Here is a 16,737-nt window from a genome sequence, read left to right as displayed (position 1 = left end):
CCTTCCTTGGAGCTCAGTCCCATTGAAGGGAGCTGCTTCCCATCTCCTGGCCTTGATGGTCAGATCTCTCTCGCACCAGCTCCTGGTTGGTTTGGATGTCCGGATCTGGGAAGGTGAGTTTTCTGCTGACATGGGCTGTACACGTCACAGGTACACACTCATACGCGTGTCCATGGATCCTGGTTAGTGCCTGGCAGAGCTCCGCAGCGTAGGTGGAAGTGCAAGAGATTATACCCTCCTGGATGCTCTTTCCCTGGGGAATTCAGTCTATTCTGCTGATCCAGCGAGCACCCAAATGGGGCTCAGGGCCAGAGCTGTGCTGCTCCCGATTGCTGGAGGCATCGAGGATGAGTTGAGTCATCTATCAGTTCATTCATCCCCTCCTGCTCTGAGTGTTTATGCATTCACTGTGGCTGATGTTATGAGTTGGAGGGTCAGTGTAGCTGGAGAAGACCTCCTGGAGGCGGGAGCCCTGTGGGTGTGTGCAACCCTGCATACACGTGTGTATGGAGCAAGAATGAGTGTGTGTGTGTGCATGGACACACGTGCGCCTGCGCAGGCCTTGTATATAAGCCTGTGTGCCCAGTAGGACTGTACAAGCGAAAGCCTGGTACCAATAACAGCAGCTTTGGAAACCTCCCTTGCCGGTGTGGATCCCAGGCTGGAGAAAAGAAGCTGCAGTTGGGTAGAGCAGATTTTGTAGCTTGGCTTCATGTGCGTGTGAGCACTTGGGTGTGTTTTAATTAACTAGAACATTTGCCTGGAAATGAGCAGCGGCGGCAGCAGGCGCAAAGGCAGCTGGCAGGAGGGGGCGGGGCGGTGGCAGCCGTGGTGGCGGAGGCCGTGGCAGCCAGGCTCCCGAGCTTCCACGTGACCGGTCCCGGCTGATGGAGCCATGGAGTGGTGGGGCGGCAGGCTGCCCCTGGTGCTGGGCATGGGCCCAGCAGATAGGGGATTCTGGGAGTGGCTGAACTTTCTAGAATTCCCAAGACTCCTCCCTACCCCCACCTAATCACAGATGACCAGGGCAGTCATTCCAGCACATGGGTGGGGACATGCGACTCCTGGCATTGTATCCAGGGCGGGCTTTGGCCCCATGAGGCGTGTAGGACTGACTGTCCTCTCTCTACTCCCAGCCCAGCACCTGGAACATAATGGGACATGTGTACATGTTTATTGTGTGTGTGACTCAATAGATAAAGGCAACCAAGGCTCAGAGAGGCTGAGTGATGTCTCCAGGGTCACACAGCATGTCAGCAGATCCGGTGGAAATGTTGACTCTTGTTTCTGGTACTCTTCCCACAGTCCTGTAATACTGGCATGAGGAAATGCATGGGATCATTTCAGGGGAAGATGAATACTCACACCACAGGTGTATGCGCCTCCCCCTCTGCCTCGAGCAGTCCTAAGCTGTCTATCCACCATCCTGTCCATATGGGTGGTGGGAAGGATATTCTCAGGATTTCTTGGGATGGTAGTGTTTTCTCCCATCAAGAGAGAAGTGGGGAAGGGCTGGTGGTGACTGGTGGGGAAGGACTGGGGTGATTCCTTCCTAAGAAAACTTGGTCACCAGTAGCTCACAGACTGTAGTAATATTGAAGAAAATCTCTTCACTTAGACGCTAGACCTCCCGCCACCCTAGATGGCCCTCTCTCTGCCATCAGTCTGTTCTGAGCCCTCATTCTTAGAGTCCACCCCTAGCACCTCCAGGCTGGGCTGTTGCGCTGGCCTCCCTGGGTGTCTGCTCTCTGCTTTCTCTTTGTGCCATCCCACTCACGGGCTGTTGCCTGATGATTTTGTTGGAGTACCACTTTATTCACGCTGCTCTCTGTCTAGTGGTCCCGAGGTTGGACTCTAGGGCCACACTGCCTGGGGTCAGATGTAGGCTTTGCCCCTCTGTGACTGCAGCAGAGTGGCATCAGCTCTCCGAACCTTGCTGTCCTTACTTGTAAAGTGGAACAGTGCTCTGTATGCACTTTGGCAGCGAGTCATAGACACACGGCAGGACCACTGACGCTTGTTGAAGACATAGATCGGGCTGCTACCCACCCAAGCGGGCTTCCCTGGTGACGCGGCGGTAAAGAGTCTGCCTGCCAAGCAGGCAACGCAGGTTGGACCCCTGGGTCGGGAAGATTCCCCTGGAGGAGGGCATGGCAGCCCACTCCAGTGTTCTTGCCTGGAGAATCTCATGGACAGAGGAGCCTGGTGGACTACAGTCCATGTGGTCAGGAAAGAGTTGGACAGCTACTGAGGACTTAAACAGCAACAACCCAGCCGAGAGCACGCTGTGCACGGCTTGTGTACACACGGAAAGTCCTGTGGGCACTCTGATTGAGGCGCCCGTGGTAGGAGAGGCTGATGGGACATAAGGTGATGGATGGAAGAGCTAAGTTATGTTCAACTTGACCCTTCCTGGGTGCCTGCTCTCAGATAACATGGAATAACAGGCTGTTTCTTTTTGCTGAATGCATAGCTCAATTTACGTGAGGTCAAAGTGCATGTAGTAGGTAATATTGACATCTACCTATAATGTATCTATCTCGCTAACTATCCATCCATCTGCTGAAATAGCTTCCATTCTCGTGCCAGCTGTCTTTCTTGCCCTTGTTATTTCCTCTGCCCAGAATGTTCTGTCTACCTGCCCCTTGGCGTTTTATTTTTTCCCCATAAATTAAGACCCAGCCTGAGGTCTTATCTGCCCCGTGGTGGCATCCGTGGTCAGCCAGCCAGAGCTGACTTCCGCCTGATGACACCCTTTTTATGGTCCGCTGTAGTGCCCCTTGTCTCGCGCCCTTCCCTCAGTCTCCTTTAAAGAATATGCTCCTGAAGGCACGGGCTCGGGGTTGGTTCCTCGTGGTCACGTGCTGTGCCCAGAAACTGGTGAGTCCTCCTGCCTGGAGAATCCCACGGACAGAGGAGCCAGGCAGCTACAGCCATGGGGTCACAAGAGTTGGACATGACTTGGCGATTAAACCACCGCCACTACCACCGTCCGTGCTGAGTGAACGGAAGACTGGATTGGGATTTGCTGCTGAGGCAGGAAGGAGAGTTGGTGGCTGCACGTGCACGTGCAGGTACACACGCGTGTCCCCATGTGTATTTGCACACATGTGCTTGCTTTGGCCCGTCAGTTTGATGCTTCTCTCTAATTGGATTTCTGAAGAAAGGTGCCTGCTTTAATTTTTAATTAGAAATCAGAGCAGAGAAAGAACGGGCCAGCACTGCAGCTGGGGGTCTTTCTCAACGCTGGAGTTCTCTTTAACAAGCACTCACTGTCCAGGGCGGCTTCTGTTCGGGCTGGACACCATGGCTTGCACCGGTGGGAGTGTCTTAATGCCTACGAAATTATCATGTAATTATTTGGTAATAGGGCATCAGGATTTTGCTTATACAGCAATCTTTCCCTGCCGCTGAAAAAAATTGCCAAGGAAGAGAAGTCAGAGACAACCAGGGCTCTACCTCGGGAGCTGTGGGGCTCACACGTCTTTTGAAGAGACGGGGTCCCTGCCCTCTGGGAGTCCAGCTGGAAGCCCTTGTACTTTTCTGTGCTCAGTTACTTCAGTCGTGTCCGACTCTTTTTGACACCGTGGACTGTGCCCACCAGGCTCCTCTGTCCATGGGTTTCTCCAGGCAAGAATGCTGGAGTGGGTTGCCATTTCCTCCTCTAGGGGATCTTCTGGACCCAGAAACCCTGGTCTCTGTCAAATGGGATTACCCTGTGACCCATTTCTCCTAGACAGGAGCTGTGTTTAGCATGTTTGCTGTGGGTAAAATGATCTGTGCAGAATGTGTCAGGTGGGGAGTAATTACCTGGGCACCAGGGCGGGGTGGGGAGTCTCACCTGCTGGTGGAAACCTACCCTGGGTTTCTGGGCTCCAGCAAGGACCCTGGCAGGTGGGATGCCCTCAGGGTCTGGATAGCCTCCAGGTAGGGCGCCTCCTGGTGGGGTAGCCCAAATACTGCGCATGTAGTGGGGTCGACTGGGGACATTCACATATGCTTGAGTGATTTTTTTTTTAGGAAGCTTTTAAACTGTGATTCAGTACTTTGGTCAGGACTTCCTGGGGTGCAGAGCACAGACCCTCAGGCCAGGCGGCCGGGGGCTCCCCCACTTACGTGCTCTGACACTGTGGGGAAATTGCTCTTAACTTCCCTATGCTTCACTTTCCTCTTCTGGAAAGGAGGAATGGCAGCGGATTCTCCCTAGCAGTGTCCCTAAGAAGATTAAAGACAGCTGGTAAAGAATCCGCCCTCAATGCTGGAGACCTGGGTTCACTCCCTGGGTTGGGAAGACCCCCTAGAGAAGGGAATGGCTACCCACTCTAGTATTCTGGCCCAAAGAATTCCATGGACTGTATAGTATAGATCCTGAATCCCTTATTCACTATTCTGAATTCCAGAAAGCCTGAAACCAGAAGTTTTTGGTCTGTCTAGTCAAAGCTATGGTTTTTCCAGTAGTCATGTATGGATATTAGAGTTGAATCATAAAGAAGGCTAAACACTGAGGAACTGATGCTTTTGAATGGTGGTGCTGGAGAAGACTCTTGAGAGTCCCTTGGACAGCAAGGAGATCAAACCAGTTGATCCTAAAGGAAATCAACCCTGAATCTTCATTGGAAGGACTCATACTGAAGCTGAAACTCCAATATGTTGGCCACTTGATGCAAAGAGCTGACTCATTGGAAAAGACCCTGATGCTGGGGAAGATGGAAGGCAGGAGGAGACGGGGACGATAGGGGATGAGATGTTGGATGGCATCACTGACTCGATGGACATGAGTTTGAGCAAACTGCTGGAGGTAGTGAAGGACAGGGAAGCCTAGCGTAGATGGGGTCACAGAGTCAGACACGACTTAGCGACGGAACATCAACAACAACCACCTCTCCTTTGGCAGCAAAATTTGACCTGGCTGATGTGAACCATTAAATTATAGAGTTTAATTTATGGTGGTGAATTACATTTTGCTGCAGAAATAACAGTGTGCTCAGTTGCTTCTGAGGTATTCCCAGATACCAAGGAAAAGGCAGTCTGTTACTTTTCTAGAACCTGAAGATGCTGGATTCTGGAACACGTCTGGCTACGAGAGTTTTGGGTAGGGGATTGTGGACTGGCACGTGCAAGATATACGGGGCTTCACACACAGAATCCTGCTCAGTCGGCACTGGGCAGAGCTGTCCTTCGACCTCATCAACAGAACAGCGCTGCCTGACCTCTGTCCCTCATGGCACGGCTGGTGCACCCGGGTAGGAGGTGGGATGCCCCGTAGCAGGTTGATTTGTGTTTGGGACACACAGGGAGGGCTGACTCTTGCTGGCTCCAGGGGCTGGCCGCTGGATTCCGTGCCCATGGTTTGTGTCTGTTTCGGAGGTGCCTGCTGCCAGTTCTGTAGCTCCCTGAAAGATCCTGGGCCTGAAGGAACCCCTTCACACATCGTCCTCTGCCTCCCCTCGGGGGCAGCCGTCCTCCTGTTGGAGGGGCATTGCCTGGTGCCTGCTGACACCATTTCTCCGGTGCCCCCCGAGCGGCCCGGCGCGGCTAATGAGGATGCTCGGCCTTCCTAGCCGTGAGAATCCTGTTGGCTCCGACACCACCTTCCGAAGGGGCTGCGGGGTGTAGAACGACATGTGCCTGCGAAGGAAGGCAATTAGGAAAATTGGAGGTAACCTCCCTTTATTTGCACATTTCTCTTTTACTCCCGATAAGACGTGGTCCTTTGAGATGCTCGCCCCCACCCCCACCCCACCAGTGTTTCTGGCCTGACTCCCTAAGGGAATTGAACATTTTTCTCACGGGGCAGTGCCTCAGCTTGGTCCTCCAGGTGCAATCCATTCACACCGCACCAGCTTTTCAAAGAGCTCCTCCTCCTCCCAAACACAAAAGATGCTTTAACTGTCTTGCCTCAAGCCAGCGTTGTCAACTAGCTGTACTTTCTCTCTTCTGTTTGGGTTGTAAAACCCAGCAATTAAGAAAATTCCTGCTTCAGATTAATTGTAGCCTACTTAGGCTGGGAGCGAGGCAGTGCGCCGTGTCACCGGAGTTTCACGGCTTTTGAGGCAGGGGGAGCTGGAGCGCTCAGGGAAACCCAGACTCAGAGAAAGGAGGGCCGTTGTCGCCGATGGCACAGGGGACAGAGTGAGACAGGCCTGGGATTCAGGGCCCAGAGTTTCGTCCCCCTAGCTGGATGGTTTTTTCATCTGAGCTGCTCTCCTGGGCAGGTAGGAGCATCCCTGGCAGCCTGTGAGCGGGCAGACCCCCCCACCCCATCCTTCCTGGGCCACGTGGCCCGTGGGGTGTGATGTCTGAGTGTGGATGAGCACAGATTCCGTGTTCTGTCTTTGCGGGGAGCCCTTGTGGACGTCTGCACTGGTCTCTTTTGCAGAAGCAGGTTGTCCGAGGGTTAGAGGTTAGGAAAACCCTGACCAGTTGCCTACTGCGTGCTGTGTGCTATGTTGGGTGGCCAGGATGGAGGCAGACAGCTGGAGCAGCCGCTGCCGGCATGCTGCCTGCGTGTGGGGCCCTGGAGGGAGCACCCCGTCCTAGCACTTCTCCTGTGGCCACAGCCCAGGTGTAGGAGGGGTGGGCAGGTTGTGCCTGCCCTTGGCCTCTCACGCACTCCTCCCCGGCAATCCCACCTGTGGGCCTGCTTGTGGCAGTTTATAGAGCATCCACACAGGGTTCTGAAGAAGGAACTGGCAGCCCACTGCAGTGTTCTTGCCTAGAGAATCCTGTGGACAGAGGAGCCTGGTGGGCTGCTGGCTGTGGGGTTGCACAGAGTCAGACACGACTGAAGCGACGCAGCAGCAGCACCCGGACTCCGTTCTCCTCTGACCCTCACTGCGGCCCTGCGAGGTGAACCAGAGCCCCAGTGAGTGGGAACCGAGGCTCAGGGCGGGGGCGGGGAGTGTAGGCCCACACGGCCCAGAAGCAAGAGGCAAGACCAGCCGGGCCTCTGCGTGTGGTGTGACACGGTGGCAGGTGGGGACAAGACTGCCAACTCCTTTTTTCCCTTGTGGTTTTCTTCTGAGTCCTTATTGTAAGAGAGTGAAACCCGGGGCTCTCTGAGGGGCCTCTGGGTCCACCCTCCTGCGTCAGCCTGGTTGGGCTGCACGCTCTGGGCCGCCTCATTAGCTGCCTGCTGGGCTTGGTTCAGGGACCCTGGAGGGGAGTGTGAGCCTGAGTCTATGGGGACGCCTGTCCTGCTGAATCTGAAAGAGGAAGGGTGCCCCTTATCCTGCCCATTGTGTGTGATGGCCTAGGGCTCTGTGGATGCCCGTGGAGATGAGTCGAATTTGAGGCCCTCCTTTTTTCCCCCTACCACATTCCCTGAGCTTATTTCTCCCTCAACCACACTCCCTGAGCTTACTAAGGTCTACCAACTGGGCCTGGGGGCAGACGCTGAGCTAGACACTTGCCAGACAGCATCCCCTTCCATCATCAAGTCTGGGAGGGAGGCATCCGTTTTCACTGTCTCCATTTTACAGTTGAGGTTTGTGGCTCAGAGAGGGGAGGTCACTTTCCCCAGGTCACACAGCACGCATGTGACAGGGCCAAGCTTCAACCCAAGCCCATGCATTTGGCCTCCACTGCCCATGCTTCTTGTCTCCTGGGTGGCCTGGGGCTTGATGGGGGCAGGGCTGGGGGAGTCTGCAGGATGTGGGATCTGTAGGCATTGGCGGCAACGGAGCTCGTTTCCCAGGTTTCGCTGCCCATGCTGAGGCTGCCTCAGGTGGTTCTGAGTCTCCTGGGCGTGGGCCCTGCCAGTCAGACGGAGACGGGTATTCCTACAGGACTGGTCACAGCCACTGCCAACGCAGTGGAACCTGCTGGCTGGAACCACGTCGAGGTCCGTTTTCTGAACACTCCTTGGGGGTCCTATAGCACAGGTCTCAGGAGCTGCCTGGGTCAGGGCTGGGCCAGGAAGGAGGGTAGGAGTCCCAGCCTAGGACGACTCCAGCCTTGCAGACTCAGCCCCCATTAGGACTCACCTGGGAGCTGTGGCAGCTGGAGTCTCCCACCTGCACCATTTCTGGGCCTCAGTTTCCAAGTCTGTGGCATGGGCAAGGGCGGTTCCTGACTTCTCCTTGACATGGGAGGTCCGGGGGTATTGAGGCCTTCGTGAGCCACTGTGGGGAAGGGCTGCCCTCCTGGGTCTGGGGTGGGTTGAGTGGCCTGATCCTCCCGTCCCAAGAGCTGCTCGCTGGAGATGGTCCTCAGGTGTCAGTTTCCTCCATGGGGCCTCTGGGTGGACTTTACAGTTTGGAGAGCAGGCTCTGCAGAAACTGTTGCCACGGGAAGGGGCAGGAACGCGGCCTTGATCCAGGCAGACTCGTTTGCAAGCCGCTTGCCACAGAGAGCCCAGTTTCCATTTCTGTGACTTGAGGATAACATTGGCACGGACCCAGGTTGCTGCTGTTCAAGTCAGAACCTTCCCAGACTCCCATCGTCCTGGTCATTTACTCCTTGCATGCATGCTAAGTCCCTTCAGTCGGATCCAACTCTTTGTGACCCTGTGGGCTGTAGCCTGTCAGGCTTCTCTGTCCATGGGGTTCTCCAGGCAAGAATACTGGAGCGGGCTGCCGTGTCCCCCTCACTACACCCTGTTTAATGTCTTTGATTTACTTTTAAAATTCCCCCTCCTTCACTCGAGGGACTGGGGTTGGGTAAGACCGTGAAAACTGCGAGACGATGAGCTGTCTTCTGGTTGTGCCACTAACCCACCGTCTGACCCCCTGCTGGGTCACCAGGCCCTTGGTTACAACGGAGGCAGTGGCAAAGGCTGATGCAGTTTGTTCTGTGCGGGGCAGTGTGCTGCACTCTCCAATTTAGTCCGCATGGCGTTTCCCTGGGGCTGGTGCTTCTTCCCATTTTATGGAGGAGGAAGTGAAGGCTCAGAGCTAGTGAATGGTGGAGCCAGGGCTGAACCCAGACTAACTGAGGACCCATGGGGCTGAGCACCCAGGGCTCTAGGGCTGCGTGTAGGCTGGCTAGAAGATAAGCTTGGCATTGGCAGAGGACCCTTGTTCCAGCCTCCCCACCAGGTCTGGGAGTGGCCGCTGGCCCAGGCTTGCCCTGGCACCAGACACCCCCTTTTCCCCCTTGGCCCCGGCCCCTCTTCCCTGGCCTTTTGCCCCCCTTCCTCAGTTGCCCTAATGACTTAGCCCAGGTGGCAGGTTACGTGGAGAAACCACTCCAGGGAAATAAGAGTCCTTGCTACCAGCCTGGGCCTCAGGTGTGTGCACAGCGGCCCTCCCTGGGGGTCCGGTGAGCTGCGCCTGCCCCCTCCAGCTGTTAGGAACCTGAGAGCGGTGTGCCTGCGTGTGTGGTAGAGTAACTGTGTGCATGTAATTGTGCACGCATAGAACTGCACACATAGAACTATGTATATGGAACTGTACGTGACGTGTGACTTTTTGCAGAACCGTGTGGGTGTGTGACTGCCGTGTGTGTAGGCGTGTGTGTCTGTACGTGCGTTTGTGCCCGCCTGGGAGGCTGGAGGTAATGGGGGAGAGGGGGATGTTGACAGTGTGGGGCCCCAGGAATGTATGGTTGGGGCAAGTGTTAACCTCCTTTGCTGGCTAAAACACACTTTGTAGAATAGAGTTACACGTGTGTTTGGATAATTAGAACAAAAGCCGAGAGAACAATTCCATTCAAAGGGACAAAGTGGGGAGGTGGGGGCCCACCAAGATCTGGGGGGCCGAGTTCTGCCTCCCCAGCTCTCCCCTGCCTTTGCTGCGTTTTGATCGCGCTATTTAGAAAATCCCTTTGTTGTAGGATAAACTGACATTGGCCCTCGCGTTTCTGCTGTGAAGTTTGCTGTGTTCCAGGGCCCACTCGGGACAGCCAGGCCATTAGGAGCTGATTAAATGAGCTAATTTTAATTTGTTCAGTGGTTACAGATGCAGAGACCTTTCCATGCCCTTTTCTTGAGGCTCTATTTATTTATTAAATTTTTTTCTGAAAAGTAAAAGACCTTCAGGACTCCCTTTTCTCTTCCCATCCCCCTTCAAAAATAAACATGTGAAAACATTTCAAATAAGAACTTCAGCTGGGAGAGAAGGCCTTGGATATGGGCTTAGCTGCCAGAGGTACCAGTTGGGAGTCTCCCCGGTCTGGAAGTGGGGAGGGGGTTCGGAGCTGCTGGGATGGGCCACCCACCAGGGCTGGGAGAGAGGAACTTGAGATTTAGTAGAAGTGATCCAAGACCTGAGTTTCGCCTCTAGGTCTTCGCGCGTGCTGGGGCTGCTGCGTGGACCTCTGTCCTCAGCCCTGCGTCCTTTCCTTGGCTGATTCTTACTCATCCTACTGGTCTCAACGCACAGGCTGCTTTTTCTAGGAAGCTCGTTGCACCCCAGTCCCCATTCTCCCACTGCCCCGGGGACGTCTCCAGTCATAGCAGATGTCAGCACGTGCAGAACGTCTGTCTCTTTCAGGAGGCTGTGAACTCCGTAGGGCAGGAGCTATGCCTGCGCTGTCTCCCCTCACACCTCCAGCACCAAAGTGTTCTAAACACATCCTCAGCATCTGTTGAAGAGATGAATGGATGAACGGGTAGATGACGTCTGCACTGACTGAGTGCCGCTGCACACCGAGCTCTTTTTTTAATTTAATTTTTTTGAAATATAGTTGATTTACCACGCTGTATTAGTTTCTGGTATACAGAAAAGTGATTTCGTTATATATATGTATATATATATATATTCCTTTTCATATTCTTTTCCATTATGGTTTATCACAGGATTTGGAATACAGTTCCCTGTGCTATACAGTAGGACCTTGTCGCTTATCCATTCTCTCCATAAGAGCTTGCATCTGGTAATCCCAAACTCTCAATCCATCCCTCTGACCCCTCGGCCACCACAAATCTGTTCTTTATGTCTGTGAGTCTGTTTCTGTTGTGTAAATAAGTTCATTCATTTCATGTCTTAGACTCTGCATGTGAGTGATATGTGTCTTGCTCTTTCTGACTTACCTCACTTAGTGTGCTAATCTCCCAGCCCATCTGTGTTGCGCAGGCGTCACTCTTTCACTCTTCTCTGTGGCTGAGTGGCGCTCCACCGCATACACGAGCCGCGCCCTCTTCACCCGCTGCTCTGCTGAGGGCTCTCAGGCTGTCTCTGTGTCGTGAATGGTGCTGCTGTGGACATCGGGGTGCATGCATCTTTGAATCAGAGCTGTTTTCTGGACATTTGCCCAGGAGCAAGATTGCCGGGTCATAGGATAACTGTATTTTTAGCTTTTTGAGGAATGTCCATGCTGTTTTGCATCATATCTGTACCAGTTCACATTCCCACCAACAGTGTAGGAGGGTTCCCTTTTCTTCACACCCTTTCCAGCATCTCACTAACACCAGGTTCTTGAGGTCAGGACCCGGGGGTCCGACCGATTTCAAATTGTCATCCGGAGCTGTGTGTCACTGGCCTTCCCCCTTCCAGTGACCTCTTTTCTCACTGATGAGGGCTGAGGAGTCAGTGTTGAGGGCCGAATCTTGGAAAAATGAGCGTGGTGGGAATCCACGCTTGCCCGTCCCAGCATGATGCTGATTTCCAGGGCCAGGACAAAGCTCTGGCCCAGCTCTGCTGGAAACCTGACCGAAGGCCGCAGAGGGAGGCGAAGGGAGGAAAATTGCTCCGTGACCTGGCTTTTTACAGCACTTGCTGGCCAGCCGGCCTTGGAGGATAATGGGCCAGCCCTGGAGGTGCTCAGAGCATAGAAAAGGGGGGCTCGTGTGGACGCAGCCGACGGCCACCCCTACTCTTGCCTCAACTCCTGGCCCCCTCCCTGCTTCTTCATTTTTTAACACGTCTTTCTCTGGGGTTGGGGCACCTTTCCTTGAGTGGTGGGGTTTTCCCTGGAGCTTGCAGCCGCTGTGGCTGGGCCAGTTTCTGGGGCCTGGTTTCCATTTGCTGAGCACTCCTTTCCGCAGACGGCACCCCACCCACCCCACCCAGGGCCTCTGAGGGGCTGTCCCCCACCCTGTCCTGGCAGCCCCGTGTTCCTCCTTTAACCCCAGCCTCAGGGACAAGCGCTGGAGTGGGACTGTCCCGGCCCCTCATCTCTGCAGGAATCCCAGGGCTGGTGGAAGAGTCAGAGCTTCCCCGGGCGCCCCTGGGGTCTGGGGCCCTCAACTGGGTCAGCATCTGGCTGAGTGGCCCAGCCTTTGGCCTCCTCTGTCTCCTCCCCCACTCCCTCCCCGAGGCCCTTCCTCTCCCCACTAGCTGGATTCCCCGCCAAGGCGGCGGGAGCAGCCACGCTGGGCCCATCCTTTCCCCGGCTGAGGCCGAGGGTGGGGATGAGTCCTGGGGCTGAGGTCACCAGCGGGGCAGTGGGAAGCGCTTTTCCAGCCCTCGCCTGCCCGGCCGCTGGGTGCCCGGAACGGGGGCATCAAACAATTTATCCTGGGATGTCCCGGTGAGCAGGGGGGGAGAGGTAAGTGGAGGGGCGGGGCTGGAGGGGGAGAATGGATAAAACAGGCTGGTGTCTGCACTGGAACGCCAAGAGTCCCCTTAGAGGCTCCTGGCTCCTTGGGAAGCTGAATGTCTGAACGTTCGCTCAGAGTGGAATCTAACCCAGAAAGAAGGGAGCTGTTTTTCCTGGATTAGGGGAGAAAAGTGAGGGCCTCGGAGGCACTGGTGGCCGGGGTGTCAGATCTGCGTCGGGTCCTGCAGTGTGGGGGTGGCGGTGGCCCTCTTGGGAGCGCCCCGATTTCCGGGTCTGGCACCACTCTCCTCACTGCCCCCCTGCCCTTCTCTGTGTCCGTCCGGTGGCCTCTGGGCTCCCCCGTCTCTGCCGAGGAGGCTGGCCGGCATCCCCGCTGGTCTGCATGCCCTTTGGGCCGGAGCGCTTGCTGGCCACTAGGCACCTTGGCTCCCGTCCCGTCCCGGGCTCTCACCTCTGCCCCAATTCCTGCCCTGGTTCCTGGCCGGCGGCTGGGAGGTGGCCTGCGTGCCGCCTTCTAGGCCTGACCCTGCCACCCACGAGGCCAGCGTGGCCTCGAGCCGTCCCCTCCCAGGCATCGGTCTCCTCTTCCGTCATTGGGAGACGCGCCAAGAGGACACCGAGACAAACCTCTGACTGTGGATCACCGGACCGTGACTCCTGATGGATTGGCGTGGGGCCTGCCGGTGGGGCAGGGTGGGGGGGGCGCCTCGGTGGTAAGCGAAGCGGCTGTTTCTTGTGGCCAGCCACTTGTTCTCCGTGGGAAGGAACCAGCGTGTTTCTTCTCTGTCGTAACCAAGCTACCGAAATGGCAAACTTGGGTTCTGCAGTTACACAGCGTTTTGGAAGCAAATTGATAGGATAATGTGTTATTATTGGCTACTGGGTTAATAGCCATTTTGGCAGGCGTGCCAATCCTGTGTGGCTTTGCTGGCGCGGGCGTGAGGATGGTGCGGTGGGTAGAGGGGAACGGTGGGTGCGCATGGCACTGAGAGGCAGGCCGGGGAGGACCTCAGGGGTGGATGCTCAGCCCTGATTAGCTGTTGCTGCAGCCAAGACCAGAGAGGTTGAGAGACCAGCATCGGGTCCCACAGTGAGTCGGTGCTCTAGTTGGACTGTGGGTCTCCATGGGAAGGATAGCTTGGTCTGCGATCTCTGAAGGCAGACAAGTGCCTTTGCTCTGAGCCTCGTGTTAGCATCCAGGAAGATGGAGGTTTGGAATGTGCCCAAGGCAGCTCGGTCAGGATTCGGGGGTGTTGCACGTGCTAATGCCCCCTCCCGGAATGCACTTCCTCCACGTCCCTTGGCTCGCTTCCTTGCTTGCTCCAGGTCTGTGCTCAAGTGTCACCGTGTCGCCACCTGTCTGGAGTAACACCCCACCCATTCCCTCATCCTCTGTCCTTACGCTGCTCCGTGTTTTCTTTGTTGTGCCACCTGACTTACTACAGATGGATTTACTGCTGTATTGTCAGCCTCCTCTCATTCCACTGTAGGCAGACTGTTGGGCTCGCTACCCTGTCCCCAGACCCTGGACCAGGGCTGCAGAGTAGACACTTGGTGACATTTGTTGAGGGAATAAATGCATGTAAATTACAATGTTGTTTTAAAAAATGCCTGCCATGTGACAGGAGACCGATTCCGTCTCCTCTCAGAGGATGGTGGGAGTCAGGGATCCTGTTGTTCCTGTCCCCAAGAGGTGGTGAGCAAGCCCTCTCTTTGGGATCATGGTGACATCATTTCTTTTTGCTAAGGAAGCTCAGAAGGGAATGAGTTCCCCATCACTGGAAGGAACCAAACCTGGCAGAGGGGATGGAAGTGCTGGTGGGGAGTGAATTGGATCCCCCTGAGGGCCCTTCTGTCTTTGGGTTCTGTGATGGGCTCAGGGGTAGGACAGTGGGGTCCGCTGTCTCTATCACACGCGGTTAGTGGCTCCTACTCTGGGTGGTGTGTGAGGATTTGGAAAATTGTAAAAAATGCTCTTGGGAAGGGTAAGCTGAGAGTGGGCGGTATGGCCCACTGTGGGTGGGGAGCCCTGCGGTTAACCAGGGGTCTGCCCAGCGGCCTCCGCTCTTGCTGCCTCCGATCTGGAAACGACACAGTGATACATTCACTGAGCATTATCTCCCGTGTGCCCGGCGCTGGGCCAGAGTTGCTTAACCTGGATTATCCGATTTAATCCTCACCACAGCCAGAGGAGGCAGAAGGTGTTCTCTGTCTACTTTCTCCCTTGATGGGGCTTAGAGAGGTTCAGTAACAGATCCCAGGTCACCACAGCTGGTCAGGGGTGGAGCCGGGCTGGGAACCTAGCTCTCTGGCTCGAGAGCCGTCCTGGACACGCTCCTGAGGCCCCTGGAGCCAGGCCCCCTTGGCCAGTGTGTTTGCTGCCCCAGCACTTGGAGACAGCCTGGCACGGATGGAGTAGATGTCAGTAAGTGTCTGGAGAAGGAATGAATGAATGCAAGGAGTGTCCTAAGATGAGCAGGAAGTGATCAATTCCTGTTTGGGCAGAGGAAGGAGAAACTCAGGGCAGCGGTGGCCGAGAAGGTGTGGTAGCCGCGTGTGCTTGGCTGGCCTGACTTCCTCCCAGAAAAACTTACAAGGGGGCCACTTGGCTGTGTGTGCCTTGTGGGAGGGCACACTTATTTGTGAGTGGGCAGTAGGGAGATTTGAAGTGAGTTTTGGAGAGACACACACACACTCTCTCTCTCTCTCATCCCCGGTGTGTTGTGTGCAAAGATACTCACTTGCCTAGTTTTACCAGACAAAAGTGCAAACCTTTCAGCCCACCCCAGGTCACACTGCTGAGGCTGTACCTTTAAGAGCTTGGACTCTTGGCTCATTATTTTATTAAATCTATTCATTTCTTCTGCTCTAGTCTGAATAAATAGAAGGCCCGCACCCACCCACCTCCGACTCTCCCCTCCTGTCCACTCCCAGTGTCTCCTTGGTTTGAGTGAGGCTTTCTCAGGGGCTCGGGCTGAGGCTGGGTCGCTGAGCTCTGCCTCCGTCCCTGCCACCCTCTTTCCCACCCCGACATGTCCTTTCTTCCTCTCTGACATATGAAGGCTATGCTGAAGACTGAACTAGTTGCATTCTGCCACAATATGTGGACACCCCAGGGACCTGGTGACACAGGACAGGCTCTGCCGGGTGACCCCTCTGGGCCCAGGTGGTCAAGCAAGTGGGCAAGCTCATTAACCCCTCAGCTGCCAGCTGGAGCCTCTACCCGCCAGCCCCTGGGCCTCCATCTGATCGGGGCTCCCTTGAGTGGCTCCTGGCACCTTCTTTGTGGTTTGCTTTGTCATCCATCCATCCACTCTTCCATTCTCTCATTCATGCCATGGATAGGAAGGTGTTCTTTAGACCAAGCCCTGGGGCTTCAGTATTCCATCCCTCCATCCTTCCATCCCTTAATGCATCCTTCCATCCACCCAGTCATTCATGCCACTTACCAGTTGCTCCCTCTAGGACAAGACCGGAAATGTACGCTTTCATTCATTCATTCAGTCACTCATTTATTCAGTCATCCAGCGTATCTGTATTGGCAGGCATCTTGTGGGGACTTCCAGGAATCCACAAATTTGGGGCTTCTCAGAGTTGTCTCTAGGCAGTTCTAAGGCATGTGTACCTGTAGGGAGACCCTTACAGAATAACCCAAGAATAACATTCTTGGAAGAAGATGAACAAGGACAGCTGAAGTGCTGTTTAGATGGAATGTGAATGGAGGTGTAAGGAATACATAGCTCGTTCACAGCCCTGCACCCAGCGCTGACTAATGACCTGGCTGAAACATTCATTTGTCCCTCGTTCACTCATGGAAGATTCAGCAAATGTCAAGGACCTACTCTGTGCCCGGCACTGAGAAGAGATGGTAGCCACCCCTGCTGGGGACAGTGGCCCCCAGCCGGCCGTGGGCATAGCACCCTCACCCTCAGGGATGCTGAGCTGGGGGCAATGTCTCCTCTTCCCAGACACCCTGTGGGCAGGATGTCGTGGGTGGCACATTGTGCCAAGGCTCCTGGGTGATCCATCACTTTCAGTGGGTGGACTTTCTCGGTTTACCCCTTTACATTATATTAGCTTTCTCAGTCTCCTCTAAGGTGTATGTGTTGGCGTGGGGGGTTTCCAGTGAGTCAGGCAGTCACATCCTCCAGGTTCTGCTGGATTCTGTCTTGGGGCAAGTCCTTCCTTCAGACCTCAGGGTTCTCAGTGTCCCTGTGTGCACAATGGGTGGTGGCTGGGTGCCCCCAAAGGTCTGTTTCAGCCTGTGAGTCTCAGGTTTCTTATCTGTCAAATGTG

The 16,737-nt window shown here is 55.1% G+C and overlaps 1 protein-coding gene and 1 long non-coding RNA gene across 4 annotated transcripts in view; one reads left to right on the top strand and one right to left on the bottom strand.

Annotated features, from left to right (window-relative positions):
* ZNF423 (zinc finger protein 423) overlaps positions 1-16,737 on the top strand; it is a 342,900-nt gene that overhangs the window by 161,502 nt on the left and 164,661 nt on the right. Inside the window, exon 1 of one of the 3 annotated variants that reach the window (XM_042231583.2) lies at positions 12,214-12,411. The exons of 1 other annotated variant lie outside the window; for it this stretch is intronic. The gene's annotated coding sequence lies outside the window, so the exon portion shown is untranslated. Of the gene's footprint in view, positions 1-12,213; positions 12,430-16,737 lie in introns of those variants that run through there. One more of the 3 variants, XM_015100428.4, reaches the window with a different exon arrangement.
* Positions 9,858-11,648, bottom strand: LOC132657672 (uncharacterized). Its single transcript, XR_009596158.1, has 2 exons — positions 10,973-11,648; positions 9,858-10,524 (listed from the first exon to the last, which is right to left on the bottom strand). It is a non-coding gene; the product is annotated as an uncharacterized LOC132657672 (long non-coding RNA).

The sequence above is a fragment of the Ovis aries genome, chromosome 14 (assembly GCF_016772045.2).
Source record: "Ovis aries strain OAR_USU_Benz2616 breed Rambouillet chromosome 14, ARS-UI_Ramb_v3.0, whole genome shotgun sequence".
Lineage (NCBI taxonomy): Eukaryota > Metazoa > Chordata > Mammalia > Artiodactyla > Bovidae > Ovis > Ovis aries.
This window is presented reverse-complemented; position numbering and strand designations above follow the sequence as displayed.